At 35.7% G+C, this 21,614-nt stretch overlaps 1 protein-coding gene across 30 annotated transcripts in view; it reads right to left on the bottom strand.

The window, feature by feature from the left end:
* pHCl-1 (pH-sensitive chloride channel 1) overlaps positions 1-21,614 on the bottom strand; it is a 358,921-nt gene that overhangs the window by 207,882 nt on the left and 129,425 nt on the right. For all 30 annotated transcript variants that reach the window (XM_073983457.1, XM_073983467.1, XM_073983456.1 and 27 more), the window contains one exon: positions 545-579. The gene's annotated coding sequence lies outside the window, so the exon portion shown is untranslated. The remainder of the gene's footprint in view (positions 1-544; positions 580-21,614) is intronic.

Genomic DNA, 21,614 nt, shown 5'->3' with positions numbered 1-21,614 from the left:
CCAAAACTGTGAATGAAAACTATCAATAATAGTTGATATATCTGTTGCTATCGGTAGGATTTAGCAAGAGCTTTATTTTGGTAGTTAATCAAAAAATTTCGTTAATTACCGAAATTATTAGCATTTTAATTTTACCGATATTTGTCGGTAACTGGAAATATGAGTTACACAATTAAACTATTCTTACAACTTGATCAAATAAGTCGATATTTACATTAGGCAATTTTCCTTGCGGCAATTGTCAGTTTGTCGACGAGAGAGGGTATTGAGAGAATAAATAGCCTCACCTCCCTCACGTTTAAACTGACAATTGCCGCAAAGAAAATTGCCTGATGTAAATATGGACAAACATGTTGAAAATTGACAAGTATAATATTTTCAGTATTTCTAAAACTTTCGAATTTCTTCATTAACTGGGCTGTAACTGTAATTTTCTATATTTTTTCAAATACTGTTTAAACGTAAGGTAGTGGTGAACAACAATAACTTTCATGTATGTACATATGTATTTTATATAATAGAACAATTTGTTATATTAACTTACATAATTTAAACGTGATGAATTCAATTGTTATGCACCTGTAAAGAAAGAAAAATAATAATAGTTTAAATTTAAAATATTAACCTAATTTTGAAGTTATGCAGAAGAAAATATTTACTTATCACTTGGTAATTATATACACATAAAGCGTTAAAGGCATTCAATCTCATTGGTGGCATTATACAACTACATACGTACATATATGTATATATGCAGAGTAGCAACAGTAACATTGAGAGTTATTTTTATGACTCAAAGTGTTAAGGTCATATATAATTGTTGGCAATATAATGTCTATGAATGTCGCCACATGCATACCTAACACATTATTAAACCTAGTATTCATAGTATTCTTCTCCAGGACATCAACACTCACTCCATTATAAATTGTGTTTACATTGAACTCTAAGTAAACACATACACACACGTTTACATATATACATTTTTTACTAAATAGCAAAAAAACATCGCTCGCTCAGGTATATTCACATCAAGCACGACACCATCGTCGTTGATAACATGTGTTGGCTGTTCACTGTCAGTCACGTCATATTTAACATTTAAATTAATTATTTGACTTGTATCAACTTCACTACATATATAATTACTCGAAAACAATTTCAATTTAATGGATGTTTTACCCCGCCATGGTGGAGACCCTGTCAGATTCAAGTCTGACGCTTCGCTTTTATTTTGTGGAAATATTTTAGCGACATGCATCATCCATAGACGTCAGCGGATTGAAAGTAGCTGGTTGATTATTTGACATTGACAGTTGCACGGGAAATTTTGCTAAAGTGAGCAATTTTCGGCAAATAACCAAAGTAGCAAGGTAATTTAATAGTAAAATTGTATTTTTGAGAAGCGGTAAGGTTAGGTTAGTATCTTGTTATTGGGTTCGAGGCAGCTAAAAAATAAAAAAAGGCGTCGAAGTTGTTATGTCTATGTGATATAGCTTTGATGTAATCGATGTAGATTTATGAAAATGTTTTGGTTTGAATAGTGCGACAGTAATTATTTCGCTCCATGTTTTCTTCTTTATCACAATTCTGAAATGTTTTTTTTTATTTATTCGTAAATGTTAATAATTGTAAATGATTATTAATTATAGATGCTATAAGTTACATGCCATTAAAACACTATGGACCTCAAGCTCAAATAATTTCTTTATTTACATAAATGTGAAAAAGGTCGGATAAAAACAACACTGAAAAACTAAATGTAAAAATGAATTATAACTTAAATTTTAACTTCTTCTAATTTTATTATTAGACTATTGTGCCTTTTATTTGTCTGTTTGATCATGTTTTTCAACTTCCCGTTAATGACAACAATGCTGTGACAAACATAACTGTTAAATTCATTTTGTCTTCATAGTACCAACAATAATGGGTTCACAAATATTTATTATGCAATCCATATTTCGAGGTCATTTTTAGTAAAACCAAAACTTATTTTAAATTCCGTTTGAAACAGAACAGCAAACAGACATATCCATGCACAATAATATAAATCCTTCGATTATTTCCATTCTCTCCTGTTTTATTAAGGTTTTTTTGTGCACAACTAAAGTGCCTTCTTCTGCACTTTTGAAATCTGTGTTTTACCTTTGATTTCAAGCATTAAATCTCTTGATATACAATAGCGCAGCATCAACGAAAAATCCATTTATAAAATATCTACTACATTTGCAGTTGTGTTCGTTGAAGTAGCACCGAATTAAAAAAAAAAATCTCTTGACCCTGACTATATGCCGGATAAACTATTGAAATATTGCTGAAGCTCTGACTGCTATAATAAGAAGACTCTGGAAGAAAGATACTGTCCGATAACATTGAAAGGAGTGTATCATAGTTACGATCCCGAAAAAGCGAGACTTTAGGATATCGAATAACTAGCGAGGTACCAGGACGCTTCAAAAAGTGGTAAACAAACTTTTCATGTCAGGCCGGAGAGATCATGTGCGGACCATATAAATACATTTTGAACGTCGTTTGGCGATGTGTCACAACCAGCACTGTGGACGCGTAGAACAGTAAAGGGATTCCTCCGATCGAATCGAATCGATCTAAACATTCTAAATTTTTCGAAACTCAACTTTTTTATCACTTTTTGTAGTTCTTAAGGAGAAAAAGCCTTACAAACATGACTTATTTTGACGAAAAAAAATACTTAAAAATTAGAAAAAATGGTTATATTTTAAACGAATTTCTGAAACAAAAAAGACTATTATTCACGCCTTTACTTATGTTGAATGATTTAGTAAATTTCCTAAACTTCGTTTTTCTACTTATAATAATTCCTCTAATTTGCAAGGGTTACCAAATATTATAGTCTTAAAGTTTTAGTTACTTTTCAAGCATCTGAAAGAATTACCACTAGTACCAAATTGAAGCCAAGGGTCTGTAGATTTCAAAACTGGGGCCTAATTACGGAATTCGATTCGATCGAGTATTTGCTTGTAAATCGAACTATGAAAACCTATGTGTTCTTCAAAGAACATTAAGAAGGTAAATGGTAAAAAATGTGTTTATTTTAAAGCAAAAACAATTTCATGTATTTGATGTACCAAACACGCTATATATGTCCGATTTCAATGAAATTTGGTATGTTTGGCTGAAGTTAGACTACATTATATCGGTTCAGATTTGGATATAGTTCCCATATGTATTTTTGACCGATACCTCAATTTGATGCACTCACTAAACACGCTATATCTGCCCAACTTTAGAAATAAATTTGGCAAATTATATTGGATTCGGTTCAGATATGGATATATCTTCCATATACATATAAAAATTTATAATAGGTTGATATATGCACTTGGAAAAAAATTACTCCCATGAATTAAATAAATTACAACTATCCTAAAACTAAAGATACTCACTAGGGTTATGAATTTTTGACCTTTTTTCTCAAAAATGAAATAACGTTTATTCTATTTAAGTATTAAAAAGGGTCACGCACAAACCACCTTAAATCTGTTTTTTTTTTTTTTTGAAAAAATACTATGAAATGAAAAAAATATTTTTTCTTCAAAAATTATTTCAAACATTGTGGCGTTTTTATTGGGATAGCGTTTGCAATTTTGTTTTTTCAAAATAGTCTGGCTTAATCCCATTGTTGTTGTTTTAATATTTTAAAACAACTAGTTTATTAGTGGAAAAGATTTGGCATTGTTCGCCAAGGGGTAAGGCAGGGAATACTATAGTTTCGATTCTCGCTACAGAATCTCATCAGTTCCCTTGTTTTTTGTTTGTGGATATTCTCCACCGAAGTTATTTTTCAATAACTTCTTCAACAAAAAACTTGTTATACCCAAACATCAATCGTCAGCTCGAAGTATAAAGGTAAGCAAAGAAAAAAGTTCAATGAGAAGTTTTTCCTTGGCAACCTCACACAACTCCGACGAAAGTGTCTGCGAAAACAATTCAAACCTTTTCCACTAGTATGTGTCGTCGAATTTCAACGAATGCACACACCAAAATTTGACACGACGTGTGTTGTTTTTGCTGTTAAGCAGACCAACCAAATTTTGGTGTGTGCATTCGTTGAAATTCGACGGCACATACTTATTTATTTATTTATTTATTTATTTATTGAGTACCTACACAACAAGATATACATCTTATAATTAAAGTGCAGGATTATTTATGCTATGAAATATCCAACTTAAAATACAAAAAATGAAAAAAAATTTTGAATGTAAGGAACATTTTAAAATCTGTAAAAAGAAAAAGTTATACAAAATGGACAAACTCATATAAAATGCAATTATTTAACTGTGGAATAAACTAAAGATCATTTTTTAAAAACAAACGCGTTGCTGGTGCTTTGAATCTCATGTGGTAGAGTATTCCAAAGACGTATTGTATAAATATAAAAGTGACATTCCAAACCTGAACTCCGCCTTCTGACGGGTTTTAATATTTTTCCTCTATTAGACCGGGCAAATGTTAGTTTGTCAAAGAGATTTTTCGGTTTTTGCTTATTAATAATTTTGTGCAAAAATATTAGCGACCTAATTCCGAGATATCTGCTAAAGGTGCAGCCATAAATTGAGTTGGCAAAAGACGAAACGTGTTGTGATTTTACTAGTGGAAAAGGTTTGAATTGTTTTCGCAGACACTTTCGTCGGAGTTGTGTGAGGTTGCCAAGGAAAAAATGCAACAGAAAATATTTAAATACTCTTGAAGCCGCATATGCGATCCAAATTAACTACTCCCACTCGAGTTGTCATAAAATTGGGAAAGAGTTCTGACAAAAACCGAAACTGTAGCCTTCTCTGCCTTTCCCGAAAGTAAATCAATTTTACTACATCCTCTTAGTGGCCCTATGTTCCACCTAGGAACCCGGATATTAATAATAATAACATCCTCTTTAAAATTTTCAAATTTGAAACTACAAAATTGGGATTAAGCTGGCATACATTTTAAATAATATGATAAAAATTCGTTATTTTTTTTTCAAAAATGGTAAAATTTGTTCAAAAATTAAAACAAAATACTCCTTGGGTTTTCATAAAACTTATATATTCAAAAAATTTCCATTTATGTACGAAATGTGTAATTAATATGGGAAACGGTGTGGAAAAGACAAACATTTTTACCCATGTAATTTCAATTAATTACAAAAGTGTTAAACGGACGGAACGGTAAGGGTATAAAATTATATATTATATCTTTCTGCGAACACCAAACCTTGTTGCATATTGTTGCCTAAAAGTTTTACCCAACTAATCTAATTTCTTAAAATTTAATAGCGTGATTGGGAAAAATTGTCGTCTTTAGGAGCACGCCCAGGCCCTCACCTTCCAATATGTTTACCTAATTTTTTGGTTTCCTTAGTTTCAATATGATTAGTATCGAATCCCATATAGAAATTAATAATCGGTGACTACAAAAAATGGGATTTTGGCCAGGAAATCTAATTGTTTTTTAACATTACCGGCAGGCATACTAATTATTATAATATTTTAAAGAAGTATAAAAAATCGGTCTAAAATTATATTTGCAAACTGCATATGAAAATTGTTTGATATTTTTCCATGCATAGCTGTAGATAAACGTGAACGTAACAAAGAAATCGAAATAAAAACAGCGTTGTTTCAAATGTTATACTTGTAGATTTTCTGTGAAATGGGATTGCAAGGACATTTAAGGGTACACACATGCATGTTGTTTACAAATAAGAAAAAAGTAACCAAATATTACTATTTATACTTTAAATATATATACACATATGTATATCTTTCCTGTGTATACACATACATACATATGCATGTACATGAACTTTCATTTGACTAAAGTAAATACAACGATTTCAAGACAAAATCTAAGAAAATCCAATAACACACAACCACAGGCTCACAATATAGCTGAATAAACGTGACAATGAATCACACGACCAATAACAGCAGAATGTCATTGGGGTTTACATATTATAGATATATGTCCCTGAACTGACGGTGTTAAAAATATAAACTTCTTATAAAATTACCATCGAATGTAAATCATGTATGGGGTAATGTATGTATAGCATGCATTTTACAGTCAAGTATTCGTTCGGTACCATACTGAATACTGATCGAAATCACGAAATCGCATCAAAAATTTTAGAATCTATGAAGGTTTTTTGGTAGGATTACTGAATTTTTTTTCTGTTTAAATTTTCATTACTTTCATTTTTAATGATAGCTAAATACAACGAGGGTCACTAAAAAACCTTGACATTTGACATTTTTTGGAAAGTTTGACAGTTTTTAGATGACAGTTTTGACATACGACCATACGTTTTGTTGTTTACAGTGGCTTGATTGAAACACCTCCGAAACATGGTTTTGGAACGTTGTTACAGCATCTTCTGGCGATTGCTGCTATTTTTCGGGTTCATACGCAAGTTCCATGATTCGTCACTTGGATCCATTTTATAAATGTCTTCTGAAGCCCCGCTATAGTATTTTTTTCGAAATTTCCTGTACCGATCGACAGGGGATCCAACGAGAAGAACCCCATTGCCAAGTGTTCATGCAATATGAAATTTTAGCTGGTGGAATAAATGCCCAAGGATGCCTCTATCTCACGGTATATGGCACTGCGTTCTTGCATTATCCGTTCACACACGGCTTAATTTTTTTCTGACACAACGCCCGTTTTTGGACTACCCTCACAAACTTCGTTTTTTAATTCATTAAACCAGTTTTTCATAGTGCTATAAGATGGATCTTTATCGACATACAAAGATTTAATTTGAGCGATCCACTCTTGCGGTGATTATTCACGACGGAGGTTGTGAAAAATTATCGGACGAAAATGTTCACAAGCAAATTCCATTTTTTTTGATTGATTTTTCAAGTCACTGTACCAACTCAACACATGGTCGTATGTGAAACTGTCTTGAGTACTCTTAGGCTAAAAACTGTCAAACTTTCCAAAAAAAGTCAAAGGACGCCTGGCGACACTGCGTTTTGCCTACGTCAGAAGGTTTCTGTAATGACCCTCGTATATTTTGGACGTACGTTTCCATAAGTGCATTAATAAACAAATTTTTATTCATATGAATATGTATGTGGGCTACATAGTTATCCACCCTCTGAGTCTCAAAAACAGCACATAGAACTTAAAACCTCCAAAAAAACTTGGTCAAAGCCTTAAGAACACTGTTCCATGAAGGCTATTTAAAACGTCATTCTACTTTAGGGAAAAAGTGAGAATATATTTTATACCTTCCCATGTACTATGGGCCCAACGACAGGTTTTTGGGCAACAAGTCACTGGAAGCAGCTGGAGCTTTTAAATTTCGTTCTGATATTCATAATGAGCCTTACAAATACATCTGCAAAATTTAGTAAGAATCGGTTCAGATATAGATGTAGCTTTCATATATATATATGTTTCATTCGATTTTATCCGATTTTATATTTAAGCCGCACAAAGGCTTAAGGCTTAAGAAGGCTGTTCAATTTAGAATCATGTCCGGAAAATTTGGTTCTGATTGGTTCAGATATATATATCTACATAAATTCTTCAGGTATGCCATGATGTTCGGAATATAAATTCTCTGAAATGGCTGGACCGAATTTGAATATTTAATTTAAGATATTTTTATACCGAAAAATGAAGGGGGGTGTACCTTCCCCACAACGTGTTTTAACCAAACGCGAAATCTCAAAGATTATTAGACGTATTGGTATACAAAACAATAGCAATTGCGACCTTTATCATCAATTGATGTTTTGGAAGTAGAATACCTCGGTCGCGTCAAATTTTTGAAAACTTTATAATAACAGGTTAAGATCTCGAAATTTAGTAGGTGTTTGTAGTCCCAGTTACTAAATGTAAAGATCTAGAATATTGACGATTTCAATCCTTGGTATAACTCGGATAAGATTACTATCGATTTACCGACTTGGGCCATATTGACAAGTCCCACTCCCAGGCCAGCTTAATACTTCAAAATATCCAAATTTTTATGTGTCAAGCTATCTATTAGTAGGCTTCTATATGTTTTCGCGGACAGATACGGACAGTTCTATTCCAAAAAAAAACATATAAACTACAATAATAACTGCACAAAAAACTCATCATATGTCTTCGCCAACAATTCTTTTGTAATTCTTAATTAAAATCTTAATCATTATACCTTTCCCCGTATTTTCCATTTTAAAAAAGCGCTAATTATGCTAACAATGTTTAGTTGTCGAGCGAAAAAATTTTGTTCTTCCTTTGATTGAATATTATAAAATTTTATAATTTTAGATGTAACATCTTTGACAGCCCGGTGTCTGATCATGAAGCGTTGCCAGGTTGAAATGTTTTTCTTATTAAGTGGTCCAAAGTGGGAAGAATCTAATCCTGTTACTACTTTATCCAAATATATGACTTGAAAATTAGACTTTTTGCCTCAGAAACCTGGCTGAAACCTGAACTATTTGAAATCACTTTCGACTGTCAGCAGACTAAATAAAAATGTATAAGACATTTTGCGCGGAAGGCTAGAGAAATAGATGAGTTATGCCATTTTTGTGTTTTAACGTATTTCTTATAATATTTTGTGGTTTTAACATTGGAACCCAGTGCGTATAGTTGTTATTAATTAAAAATATTCTCATAACAAACGTACGCTCTTAGGTACCAATGTTGAAAAATACGAAATATTACAAAAAGCAAAAAGTTAAAACACAAATTGCATAGCTCATCTATTTTTGACCTTTTTATGCATTTATTAGCCGGTTTACAAATCTTTGGCTTGTTTGAAAGATAATAATCTACTCTTCTAAAGGAAATCCAGTAAGGAATGGATCAAAGCCTGTTTGGTGCATCAAATAGATGAAATCGGTGAAATGACTGAAATTTGTATATTGCTTTAAGTCTTCCGTGGGAGTCTGCAACATTCCTGCAGAGAATTGCCGATATAGGTTCACGTTTTCATATAGCTCCCAGGGAAGGGTACCTCTCGATTATAAGAAGAAAGCTGCATTTTTTAAATTAGTAGTTTTGGGATTATAGAAAAATATTCTGATTGTTGGTATAAGATCACGTTTTAATATCTCTTGATTTTTGGGTGAAAGTCTTAGCCATATTATCCATCCGAAAAGGCTGAAATCTGGTTTCAATATAATATATGGTTTATGTTATAAAAACTCAATTCTTACTTGTTCCATTTAGAAATTGGGACCATTTTAAAACTATCAAGTCAAAAGAATCAGTCGGCTTTGCCGACAGAGATAGTATACCCACAGCCTGTATGAATTGAAACACCATGAACAACTGTGGAACAATGTTTTATGTAGATATGGGGCTAAATATTTATGTTTGGGGAGAACATTTTATTTTCTCAGTTAGACGTCCTCAATAATATATAGCAAAGCCCATTACCAGAGGATTGTTTAACCGTAATAGTATGGATCTGACTTTGTCGTTAGAGACTAAACCCTATACATTGCAACAAAACTGTGAAGAATTAACTTGTTTTCGTTGAAATCTTAGAAAATATGACTCTATTTTATTTAGGTGATAAGTTGGCACTAATTTGATCCTTCCAACAAAATATGAACAGTAACAATCTGGGTTATAATCTGGAGGAAAATCAAAGAAAGTGTGGTATAGAAGTTCTATGGCCATTTTCTAAGGTTTTGTGTTGTTCCTAGACTATGACAAATCAAAAAAAATGTGAACCAATGTCAATAAGGCAACTACAGCAACAAAACCATAAACCAGAAATTCGTATTGGGAGGTCCTTAAAGAAGAATCCTGCAACCAGAACCAGAATCCGCTTGGCTCGATACCAAGCCTATCCAAAGTCGGTACTAACGAAATCCACTGAAGAATAAATCTGTAGACACGTGCTTCTATTGATGTACTTCTTTTCTTGAGTGATAAAGTGGAGATATTTGTCCAATATCTATTAATTTAAAAGAATTTTTAATAATGGTGCTATTTTTTTGGAGTTTTTGTAAAAATTGGTTTACATTTTAAAAAAGTTTCGAATATTGCACTATAAGCCCAATGGCAGGTTTCTGAGGCAAAAAGTCTATTCTTCAAGTCATATATTTGAATAAAGTAGTAACGGGATTAGATTCTTGACACTTTGGACCACTTAATAAGAAAAACATTTCAACCTGACAACGCTTCATGATCACATGCCGGGCTGTCAAAAATATTGCCCCTAACATTGTAAAATTTTATAATATTCGATCAAAAGAAGAGCAAAATTTTTTGAAATTTTGACTGTTAATGATTTTTATTAATTTCCTCGTTTAACGGCCAAATATCCGTGGTTGTATAAAAACACATTTGCATTTGAAAAACCAAAAGTTCTAGGACAAAGAAGCCATCCCACAGTCGATACGTCTGAAGAGCTGCTCAACTAACAGCGAAACCAAGTCACGTAATTTGGTGACTGTGTGGGTGCGAGTCCTTGGCTTTCCTTTTTCACTTGCAAAAAATTTTCGATCATCAAGCTTAACTCTAAACGAGAAAATTAATAAAAAAGAAGAACTGTGTTTTAGGTTTCTGTTTCGCTCGACAATTAAACACCGTTAACATAACTAACGCTTTTTAAAATGGAAAATACGTGAAAGGTATGCTTAGCAAGATTGTGATTAAGAATTGAAAAAAAAAATAGGCGCGATAAAGAATTATTGGCGTAGACATGTGATGAGCTTTTGTGTAGTTTTTATTGTAGTTTATATGTTCTTTGGAGAAGAACTCTCGGTGTCGCGACGTATCCGCGAAACCATATATATGTGGTGGAGGGTAATAGTGAGTACTACATGTGTAGAAAAATTTATCCGCGTATGGCAGCGTAACCTTATAGAAACCTATTAATAGATAGTGTGACACATATTGGGCTGGGCTGGTAGGGGTACTTGTCAATATGACACAAGTCGCCATTTGATAGTTATCTCAATCGAGTTGTATCAAGCATTGAAATCTTTTATGTTCAAAATCTCTTAATTTAGCAACTGGGACTACAAAAACCTATTAAGTTTAAAAAACTTAACCTGTAATAAAGTATTCAAAAATCGGATGCGATCGCGGTATTCTATTCCCAAATCATCAATTTATGATAATAATCTAATAATCGGTACAAAAACTACCTTACGATCTATTCTAAGACCTAAGGAATCTACAGTCAAAGTTTTATCAAATTCGGTCCAGTCATTTCAGAGGATTTATATTTCGAACATCATGGCAGACCTGAATAATTTTCTATATATATGTATGTAGATTTATGTACAGTTGCGTTCAAAATAATAGGAGTGCCCATACACAAAAGGGAATGGTCCAAAAAAAGATGGTTAAACTTCTCCATTTTGGCTTATTTTGTATTTGGTTAACATTGCTGACATTGCAACTGTTATTTCATTGACAAAAATGTGGCAATTTGTATTAAATTATTAACTGTTTACACCAACATTACAAATCGTCTTAAAATTTTTTGTTCAAAAAAATAGGAGTGTGGAAGAAAACGGACAATAAAAATATTTTTAGTTGAATTTACGACCAAAACTGTAAATATTTTAGTTGATAGTACTAAATACAATATATTAGAATTTTTTGAAAACAAAAGTCCTTTGGTAGTATCCAAAAACAGGCTATTGTCCTTGTGGCGACTTTTCCAATAAATTAAGCTCTTATTGGGGAATTCAGTGGATTTTATAAACAAAACCTTTATTGATTAGAGTTGTTTAACACCCTGACTGTTACCTCAAACATAACATAATTATTGATATCCCATAATTTTGTGTATTTTAAACCATGAACCAAATTTCAGCCAGTTTCCATTGATCCTTTATGAAAGGATCGGCCAAAACAGCGCATTTATAAGTCATTTATTCCTCGACCAAATAAAATTATGAGGTCCTCAGGATGCTAGCTTTATGTATACAATCAATTTCACTTCTATTCCAAAAATATTTTAAAGCGCGAACGGTTGAAATTAGTTTTACACCATTTTGTGATAATCCGGCTTTGACTACTCTGTGGTTGGTATACACCGTACTATATTTTTCTACATAAATTCACGTTTTTGTTTCAAAAGTACTTAATTTAGATTAGTTCTCATAGAAAATTGTGTTTTATACGATGCAAAACCTAATAAACATATTCGCAGGGCAACTTCAGAAGTATTTCCTTAAAATTAGCTTTTTTACAAAGCGTGTAGAAAAATGGCTCATATCTGAAAATCATCCAATTTTCAAACATAAACAAACTAATTGTTCTGCGTGTAGTTAAGATGCTAAGGGTCTGAAAACATTATTTGGTCAAGGAATTAATGCCATATAGATACGCTTTTTTGGTCAATCCTTACATAAAAGTCTAATGGAAACTGGCTAAAGGTTGGCTCAAGGATCAAAATACACAAATTTATGGCGAACCAATCATTATGTATTGTTCGAGGTAACAGCTAGAGTGTTAAACAACTCTAATCAACAAAGGTTTTGTTTATAAAATCCATCGATTTCCCAATAAATGCTCAAATTATAGGAAAATAGCTGGAAGGACAATATCCTGATTGTGGCCACATCCAAAAGCCTTTTTTGTTTTCAAACAGCCTTCAAATCTATTAAATTCACTACAAACAACTAAAATATTGTCAATTCTGGTCCTAAACTCAAATAAAAATATTTTTATTCTCCTCCTGTTAATGAGTTAACAGTTGGGATATCAACAATGTTAAACAAATGCAGAATTGGCGAAAATGGAGAAGTTTAAACATGTTTTTTGGACCATTCCATTTTCTGTATGGGCACCTATTATTTTGAACACAGCTGTATATACCTGAACCAATCTCTCCTTCATACTAATAATTGCCGCAACGGAAATTGCCTAATTATACCCTACACCACTATGTGGGGAGGGTATTATAAGTTGGTTTTGGCCAAAAAGTTTGTAACGCATCGAAATAATGGTCGTAGACCCATACTTATATATACCAAAATGAATGTCTCGACGAGCTGAGTCGATCTGGCTATGTGTGTCCGTCCGTCAGTCCGTCCGTCCGTCCGTCTGTCCGTCTGTCCGTCTGTCCATCTAAACCTTGTAATCACGCTACAGGTCGCAATTTTGATCGGATCGTCACGAAATTCTGCATGTTGATGGGGGTCCCGGAGGGGAAGAAGCCTATTGATTTTGGTGATGGTCGGACAGTATTTAGGGGTCGGAAAGGGCAAAAAACTTAGGTGGATAAAAAGACAACGTTTTTTTCCAAAGCGAATATCTCAGCTTCTATATGGGGTATACCAAAAGCAAAACCTGACAATTAAAGTAGAAAATATCGCCTTTCTAATGATGTAAAGTAAGTGCTCTTAGGTGATCAAACAACGAAGATATCACAATAGTAGCAAATAAAACCCCAATTTTCATTTTTGCGATTTTAATTATATTGACGAATACCACAGCTTTAGTTGTAAACTTTCCAAAAGCAAAGCCTGACTATGAAAGTAGAAGATCCCGTCTTAACAATGATGTAAACTAGGTCGGCGTAGGTAACCAAATGACGGAGATATCGCAATAGTCGGTAATACATCCCATTTTTCTATTTTTTTGGAAATCACGCTACAGGTCGCAATTTTGATCGGATCGTCACGAAAATTTGAGGGTTAATGGGGGTCTCACAGATGAAGAAGCCTATTGATTTTGGTGATGGTCGGATAATATTTAGGGGTCGGAATGGGCAAACACTTATTTGGAGAAAAGTCAGCATTTTATTTCAAAGCCAATATCTCTGTTTCTTTAAGGGGTATATCAAAAGCAAAACTAGGCAAGGAAACTACAAAATATCACCTTTACAACGATATAAAGTAGGTTGTCGTAGGTGGTCAAATAGCAGAGATATGGCAATAGCCGATAATGCATCCCAGTTTCCGATTTTTTTTGTAATCTCGCTACAGGTCGCAATTTTGATCGGATCGTCACGAAATTTTGGGGGTTAATGGGGCCCCCAAAGAGAAAGAAGCCTATTGATTTTGATGATGGTCGGATAATATTCAGGGGTCGGAATGAGCAAACATTTATTTGGAGAAAGGTAAACGTTTTATTTCAAAGCCAATATCTCTGTTTCTTTTAGAGTTATATCTAAAGCAAAACCTAGCAAGGAAAGTAGAGAATATGACCTTTACAACGATGTAAAGTAGGTTGTCGTAGGTGGTCCAATAGCAGAGACATGGCAATAGTCGATAATGCATCCCATTTTCCGATTTTTTTGTAATTACGCTAATTAGGAAGAAGCCTATTGATTTTGGTGATAGTCGGATAATATTTAGGGGTCGGAATGTGGAAAAACTCATTTGGAGACAAATTCAAAGTTTTATTCTTTGTGAATATATCGGCTTCTAGTAGTGGTATTCCAACGGCAAAGCCTGTAAACGGAAGAAGAAAATATTACCTTTACATTGGTGTAAATCAGGTTGGCGAAGGTGGTCAAACAAGGAAGATACCACAATAGTCGATAATGCATCGAATTTTACCATTTTTTGCAATCAAGCTACAGGTCGTAATTTTGATCGGATGGTCACGAAATTTTGGTTGCTTATGGGGGTCCCAGAGAGAAAGAGGCATATTATTTTTGGCGGTAGTCGGATTATATTCCCTAAAAGAAATGTTTAGCAGTGAAAAGCTTATGCACAGGGGTAGTGGTGTAGGGTATCACATGGTCGGCCCCATCCCGACTATAGCCTTTGCTCACTTGTATAAATATGAACTTTAGCACACAGCTCTGAATTACGACTCTCTCGCCCATGTGCTACTCTCCCAAATTTATGCTCGCTCGCTGATACAATATACCAGTGATGGTCAAACATTTTATGTATTAGCCTCTCTGAGAGTGTCGTTCCCTTGCTATGACGGCAGATGAAGATGGAGAATCTTGTTGTTGTTCATCCGTTAACGTATAAGGGCGAGCATAGCCGACATAGACTGCTCTATCATTCTTTATGTAGAATGTTATACAATTGTTGTTGCAAAACTGATACAATAAACTAAATGCTTAATAAAAATTTATGTTACAACTCAAATTTTGAAATTAACAGAAATTCATCTAAATTAACTTAAAACTACCAGTTACATTTTTTCTATATTCACTGTTAAGGGTTTCTTTTGGAATAACCCTAGTAGAAGAATAGGTACAATCCCACGGCAGCTGGTTCTTTAGTACCAGATTGATCAGCGTTCCGGCCAGCGGCTGCCACCTCAGTGTACATGTGTTTGAATTTGTTTCGTTTGTCTGTGTTGGGAGCAGTATATCCCGGAATGCCTGCTCCGAATTCTTTTGGTCGGTGCCGGGACGGAGGAAAACCCAGGACAAATTTATTTGTACTCAGTTTGTCACATCCGCATTTTCACCCATATCCAACCTTCGGTGAGATGCAATAGATGTCAGGAGTGGGTGCATCTATGGGCTTGTTCTGGACTTGTCCACGTGAGGGACTAAGACAGGGATTATGTTGCTGCATGCTGCATGAATACAGTCCCCAGTGAGTCGTCACAGCCGTTGTTGTCCCAATCCCAGAAAATTCATCCTTTTTGCAATTTAATTGCAATGGACTCCGATGTAAGATCGAGGAAATAGTAGATTTCATGAGTCGGAAGAACATCAAGGTCGCGGCGGTGCAAGAAACAAGCTCAACAACAACTGTAGCTTACAACGTTGTGATGGTTACAACGTGTTAAGGAAGGATCGCTCCGGAAGTGGAGTTGTTGGAATAGCTTTCCTATTGCACCAGTCTGTCCAATACAGACCTATATCGCTTGAGCCTGTCTCTAATGACCCGTACATGGAATGTATGGGGGTAGCAGTCAGGTCTGGAACTGCCGAGATAGAGTTGCTGATCGTATACATTCCGCCGAGATGTACCTGTATCTCAGATTACGAGCCTGACATTAGCCCGCTTTTGGAAGGTCATATCTCGCTTGAGCCTGTCTCTAATGACCCGTACATGGAATGTATGGGGGTAGCAGTCAGGTGTGGAACTGTCGAGATACAGTTGTTGAACGTATACATCCCGCCGAGAAATGGCTGTATCTAAGATTACGAGCCTGACATTAGCCGCTTTTGGAAGGTCATAATCTTCTGGTCCGGGGGACTTCAATGCGCATCATGAGATGTGACATTCGGCCCTCGGAAACGACCAGAGAGGTATAGCGCTGGCTGAGCATTGCACGGTCAATGAGGACGCCCCTACCAGAATTAATGGAGAGACACATGACGTCACCTGGTAACCCGTCATTTCCCTTGGATCAGACCATCTCCAAATAATTGTCTCCATTAGCAGACCACCCGATTTCATTACCTTTGGACGCCGCATGTTCGTCAATCATAGGAAAGCGGATTGGCCGAGTTTCAGAGAGTTCACCAATCACCGCTTCATAGAACTGCCCAATCCTTCTGATGTTCGGAAAGGAAGTTCCGCGACAACATCACTGCTGCAGCCGCTTGCCATATCCCTACTGGTCGAATACCCGAAGTAAGACCAAACTTCCCAGTAGAGGCGACGGCATTAGTAAATGAGCGTGATGAGCTTTGTCGAGCCAAACCCAATGACCCCAGAGTCAGGCAGATGACACTCGAAGTTAATAGGCTGGTCGGTGAACAAAGGGGAACAAGCCAGTATAAGTGAATCGTGGGCAACGGTTAAGTCACTTTCGAACCCTGGAAGGATGGAAGATAGGACCTCAGTTACGTTTGGCGACGTTACGTTGACTGACCCGAAGAGAAGCGCAAGTTATTTCAATCGACAGTTTGTCGAGCATCCCTAGAGTGATAGGGCGAAGAGGAGAATATTACGTCGAATCAGATCTCTTCCTGCCGAGGATAAACCACCACAGTTTACAATAGATGATGTTGCGAATGCCATCAGGAACGCTAAATTATCCAAAATCGTTGGGCCCTGATGGAATCTCCATGGTTATGCTGAAGCAGCTGGATGAGCCGGAAGTGGAGTATCTCACTAAAGTTCTCAACTTGTAGCTAGCCACCCTCATTGGAAAATGGGCAGGGTGGTCCCACTACGGAAGCCAGGCAAGGATGCCAGCAAAAGTGAATAGTACAGGCCGACTTCGCTTTTGTCGCCCGTAGCAAAGACCCTTGAGGCCTTAGTCTTCCCCAGTATCAGAAATAGCTATCAAGTTGCCGATCATCAGCATGGATTGCGTAAGCAGCACAGCACGAACACAGCGTTGCACGCCATCTCCACATATATTTGTCAATGACTCAACCAGAGACCTCCGTGTGATAGAACAGTGATGGCGGCGCTTGACTTATCAAAAGCCTTTGATACAGTCAGACACTCCACGCTGTTTGGGGACATTGAGCAGACAACCCTCCGGCCAAGCTTGAAACGTTGGATAATCAACTATATGTGTGGACGCCAGTCGTACGTGGAATACAGGAAGAAGAAGTACAAACCTTGTAGAGTGAGTTCCCCAAGGTGGGGTGATATCTCCTGAACGGTTTAACCTCTCCTGTATACCGCCCCCTCCAGACAGCATCGAGATCGTAACGTATGAGGATGATTGCAAGATCCTGGAGGCAGATACCTTCCCTGATGACATCCGCCACAAAATTTACAGCCGCTCTGTTCACCACATGGACAGCCCAGTTTGGAAGAGAATTGAATGTCGTGGTCGACGGTAGCAGAATTCCGACCACAAACTGCCCCAAAATTGGGGCCACATTCGATACTACTTTCAAGTCGTGCGCGCACCCCACAGCTATCTGAGATAAACTGAAAAGCAGGAACAAGGTCCTCAAGTTCCTACCGTTAGCACTTGGGGTGCAGATAAAGAAACCTTGTTGACCACATATAACGCGATAGGTCGGTCTGTGGTAAGCTATGCGGCTCCAGTTTGGTCCCCGGGATTATGTGATATGAATTGGAAAAAGATTCAAACCTGTCAGAATGCCGCTCTGAGAACAGCAACAGGGTGCCTCCTCTAGTCGTCAGTGGACCATCTACATGAGGAGGCAAACATGCTTCCAGTACAGCAACACAATGTGATGCTTCCGTTGCAGTACTTGCTTGGGTGTTACCGTGAGAGCCATCCCAATCATCATCTGGTGGATAGGCCCTACACATTCAGGCACATTTGGAAGGATATCCACGCTCTAGAGGGAGAGGTCCAACGATACAGGAGAAAAGCTCCAGATCAACAGTCATATCAGGCATGTTTAAATAGCATTCACACGGACGCAGTTGCTAAGGCCATAAGCAAATATAGTCTGAATATAGTACTCGGAGTACATCCCCCATCTATCGCAGCTGAAGAGCGTCAGCTGCCACGACAAACCAGAGTAGTTTTGGCTCAACTACGCTCGGGATATTGCAGTCGCCTAAATTCTTATTGGGCGGAAATCGACCGCGCCGTGCAAGACATCTGTCCAGTATGCGGCATGGGCCCGCACGACCCAAAACACCTTTTCAACTGCCTCCAAACCTACTCATCTAACTCCAGTCGATCTGTGGTTACATCCCATCGAAACAGAACTGGAGATAGAGCCAGAGCCAGATTGAACAGAAGAACGAACATACAAACATAATAATAATAATAATCACTGTTACAACAACAACAAAATAGATATTCGCGTAAAAATAAAGCTTTGATTGTTTTATCTAAAACATTCCCGTCCACAAATCTGTTAATGGCATAAAGAATGTCTTTGCTTTGTTAAAATACCGTCTCAACATTTTGAAGAGTATAAAAATAATTGGTTTTTGTTAATGAAATCTGTTAAATACAATTATTATTCATTATCGAGGTTATACAATAATACATATAATTGTTATGTACCCTGCTTACTTACTTTTAACCCAGTCAGTTGCACTGTGTAATTAAAAAGTTTGGAATTCCCACACGCCACCAAATTTTCGTATTTAAGTATTATTAATTAAGTGGTATGGTTTCAGTTAAGGAAATTCCCATGCAATTAGTTTTACTACTCGGTATTCCTTAAACAGTTTTCGAAGAAAAAAGTATAACAATATACAACAATTACGCTATTGTTGCTTTGGCAGCATTATCAAAGAAAAAAAAATTCAGTAGACAATAAACACAATGGAAACTAGGCTCCCAATCAGTTGGGCTTAACTTTTAATTTATATAGGATGCGAAATCATTTTGGATGATGAATTTACTATACCACGAACAACAACTTGTACTACTTTTTATGTTTGATCAATATTTATCAACAATTGTTCTTTTACATGTTATTAATAGTTCAACAGCAAATAATGTATGCAACGAATGCAGTTTTCTCGCCTGCAGGTGATGTGTTAAATGGTCATTTATGTGACATGTCCTTGTGCCGTCACTAACAAACGTCCATTCTCTGTATGTATGTGCGCGCGTTAATATATGGCACTTGAAATATTAATAATATATTCGTTGAGTGTCAAATGTATATATGTAATACATACATATGTACATAAATATAAATAATTGTTATAGCTATTTATTACCTCGACAATATTTAAATAAGTTGTTTTTTTGTAATTTAAACAAAATCCTATGAAAACAGAACTCATTCATTTGATCTAAATATTTATTCAGTCAACAGTACTCTTCAATGCAAAATGTCAGATACTACTAAGCCTCCTATACAAAAGTAATCAGCTGTATACACACGTCCTTATCTCTGTGCCATGAATACTAATATGTGTGGACTTATATGATTGTTTGTATGTATGCTCAGAATGAAGGCGTGTTTGTGAGAAGGAAACAGTTACAAAGTCAGTGCATATACTACATATGTCTGTACACGTACATTTAGTCAACTAAATGTTGGCAAAACCAATGGGTCTATAGCTAAATGGGTGTATAGCTTTCACGTTTGTCGGGAGAGGAGCCCATTTTTAAAATGGGAAACAACATAGCTTGGAAAATAGCCGAGATTCATACAGTGAAGAGAATGGACAACGATGACGTTGTCAGCGGTGTCTGACCAAACCACGGGATTTCTTTAATGGTCTGCATGCCAAAGCTTTTTCTATAGAGTTGTGATCAATAAATCCTGCTTCTTACCGTGTTGTCAATTGTGATACCATCAGCAGTAAACTGAACTTCGGAGGGAATGGTAAACTGAACTTAGGAGGGAATGGTAGACCGGCCCATCCCCGGAGTGAAAAAGCTTCAGCTTTGTGTCGTTGAATATATGACCACCATTTGGGTTCGATATGTCACCAATTGGTTGGCTGGATCGTTATGTCTCCAATAGGTTCCCTGTATTCCTTCTAAGAAGCTCCAATAGCGTTCTTGCCTAAAAATGCGGTTCGAGTCCCCTTTTATATTGTCCAGATGTATGGTCCGAATGTCAGCTCTCAGAGCAGGGATCATTTGATGCTGAATGAAATTGTTGCTTTAATTTTATTAATCTTAAACCTTTTTTAATCATCGTTTGCAAACATTTAGTAGTCTAACCGTACATACTCAAATAAATGGATGAACGAATGACTTGACTTGCACTTGGTTCTGATATGGTTGAAGTAGTGATGTATCTGCTTATTTGCTAAACAAACAAACAAAATGTTGCCAATTTCTTGCATTGTCTTAACATAATCCACTTTAGATATCCGGTAGCATATTGGTATTCACAATGAACAAATATCATGCTAATATTTGATATGTATAAATAATTTAAAGGGCTATGCGTTCATGTAACACGACATACATTTTAGATATATTAAGTAAACAAATAAATATATACATATGTAGGGAATTGAACATAATTCTGATTTTATTTTCATAAAATAACACGAGTACAGGAATGTATTGAGGAATTTAGATTAAGTTGTTTTTTATACCATTAATAAAGTAAGCAGTAATAAGTAAGTTTGCATAATTTTTCAAGTGTCAGGCAAATCTCAAAGTACCCTAAACTATCACAATTTCTCCGGAGGCAAAATGCACGATTTGAAGTAACAAAAAGACATCACCAATAACATTTCCTCCTATTGCATACCAATTTGTATACGACGACTGTGTGTATAATTATGGTCAATGATTTATGCCGTGACTAAGTTTATTGTCCCCGTAAAGCTCATACTAGTATGAACTGATATTGTTGCAAAAGGATATACGACATAAGAAATCAACAAAACAAAAAAGAATCTGTGGGAATACCAAGTTAATGGTATCAGCGCACATTGAGGAAATATGGGGTGAAAATTTCCCAATACTGAAAATATTGTTACGAAATTACTTTTAACTCAATTCCGCGTCGAAGGGAATAAAACCCCAGTGCTATTTGCTTCAAATAATATTTTGGTTCTTTCTGATTACGACTCTTACAATAATATATTTATAATATATTTATCAGAATTTTGCTTAAAAACGGCAAGTCTTATCACAATAGGACTGGAGAAAATGTTATAACTTTGAAGAATCTTTACAAGATGACTTTTATGATTTTTTTCCTTTTTTTAACCATATGTGAGATATAGAAGTTCGAATTGGAACATTTCACTGACTTGATCGCCTGCTTCCAGGCTAGTCATGACGTTGCTTCATAAGCAGGCGATGGACTTATTGTAATGTCCCAATTTGAACTTCTATATCATAAAAATGGTAAAAGCTAC

Source organism: Musca autumnalis, unplaced genomic scaffold (assembly GCF_047663935.1).
Source record: "Musca autumnalis isolate F117 unplaced genomic scaffold, ASM4766393v1 scaffold_4, whole genome shotgun sequence".
NCBI classification, from domain to species: Eukaryota; Metazoa; Arthropoda; class Insecta; order Diptera; family Muscidae; genus Musca; species Musca autumnalis.
This window is presented reverse-complemented; position numbering and strand designations above follow the sequence as displayed.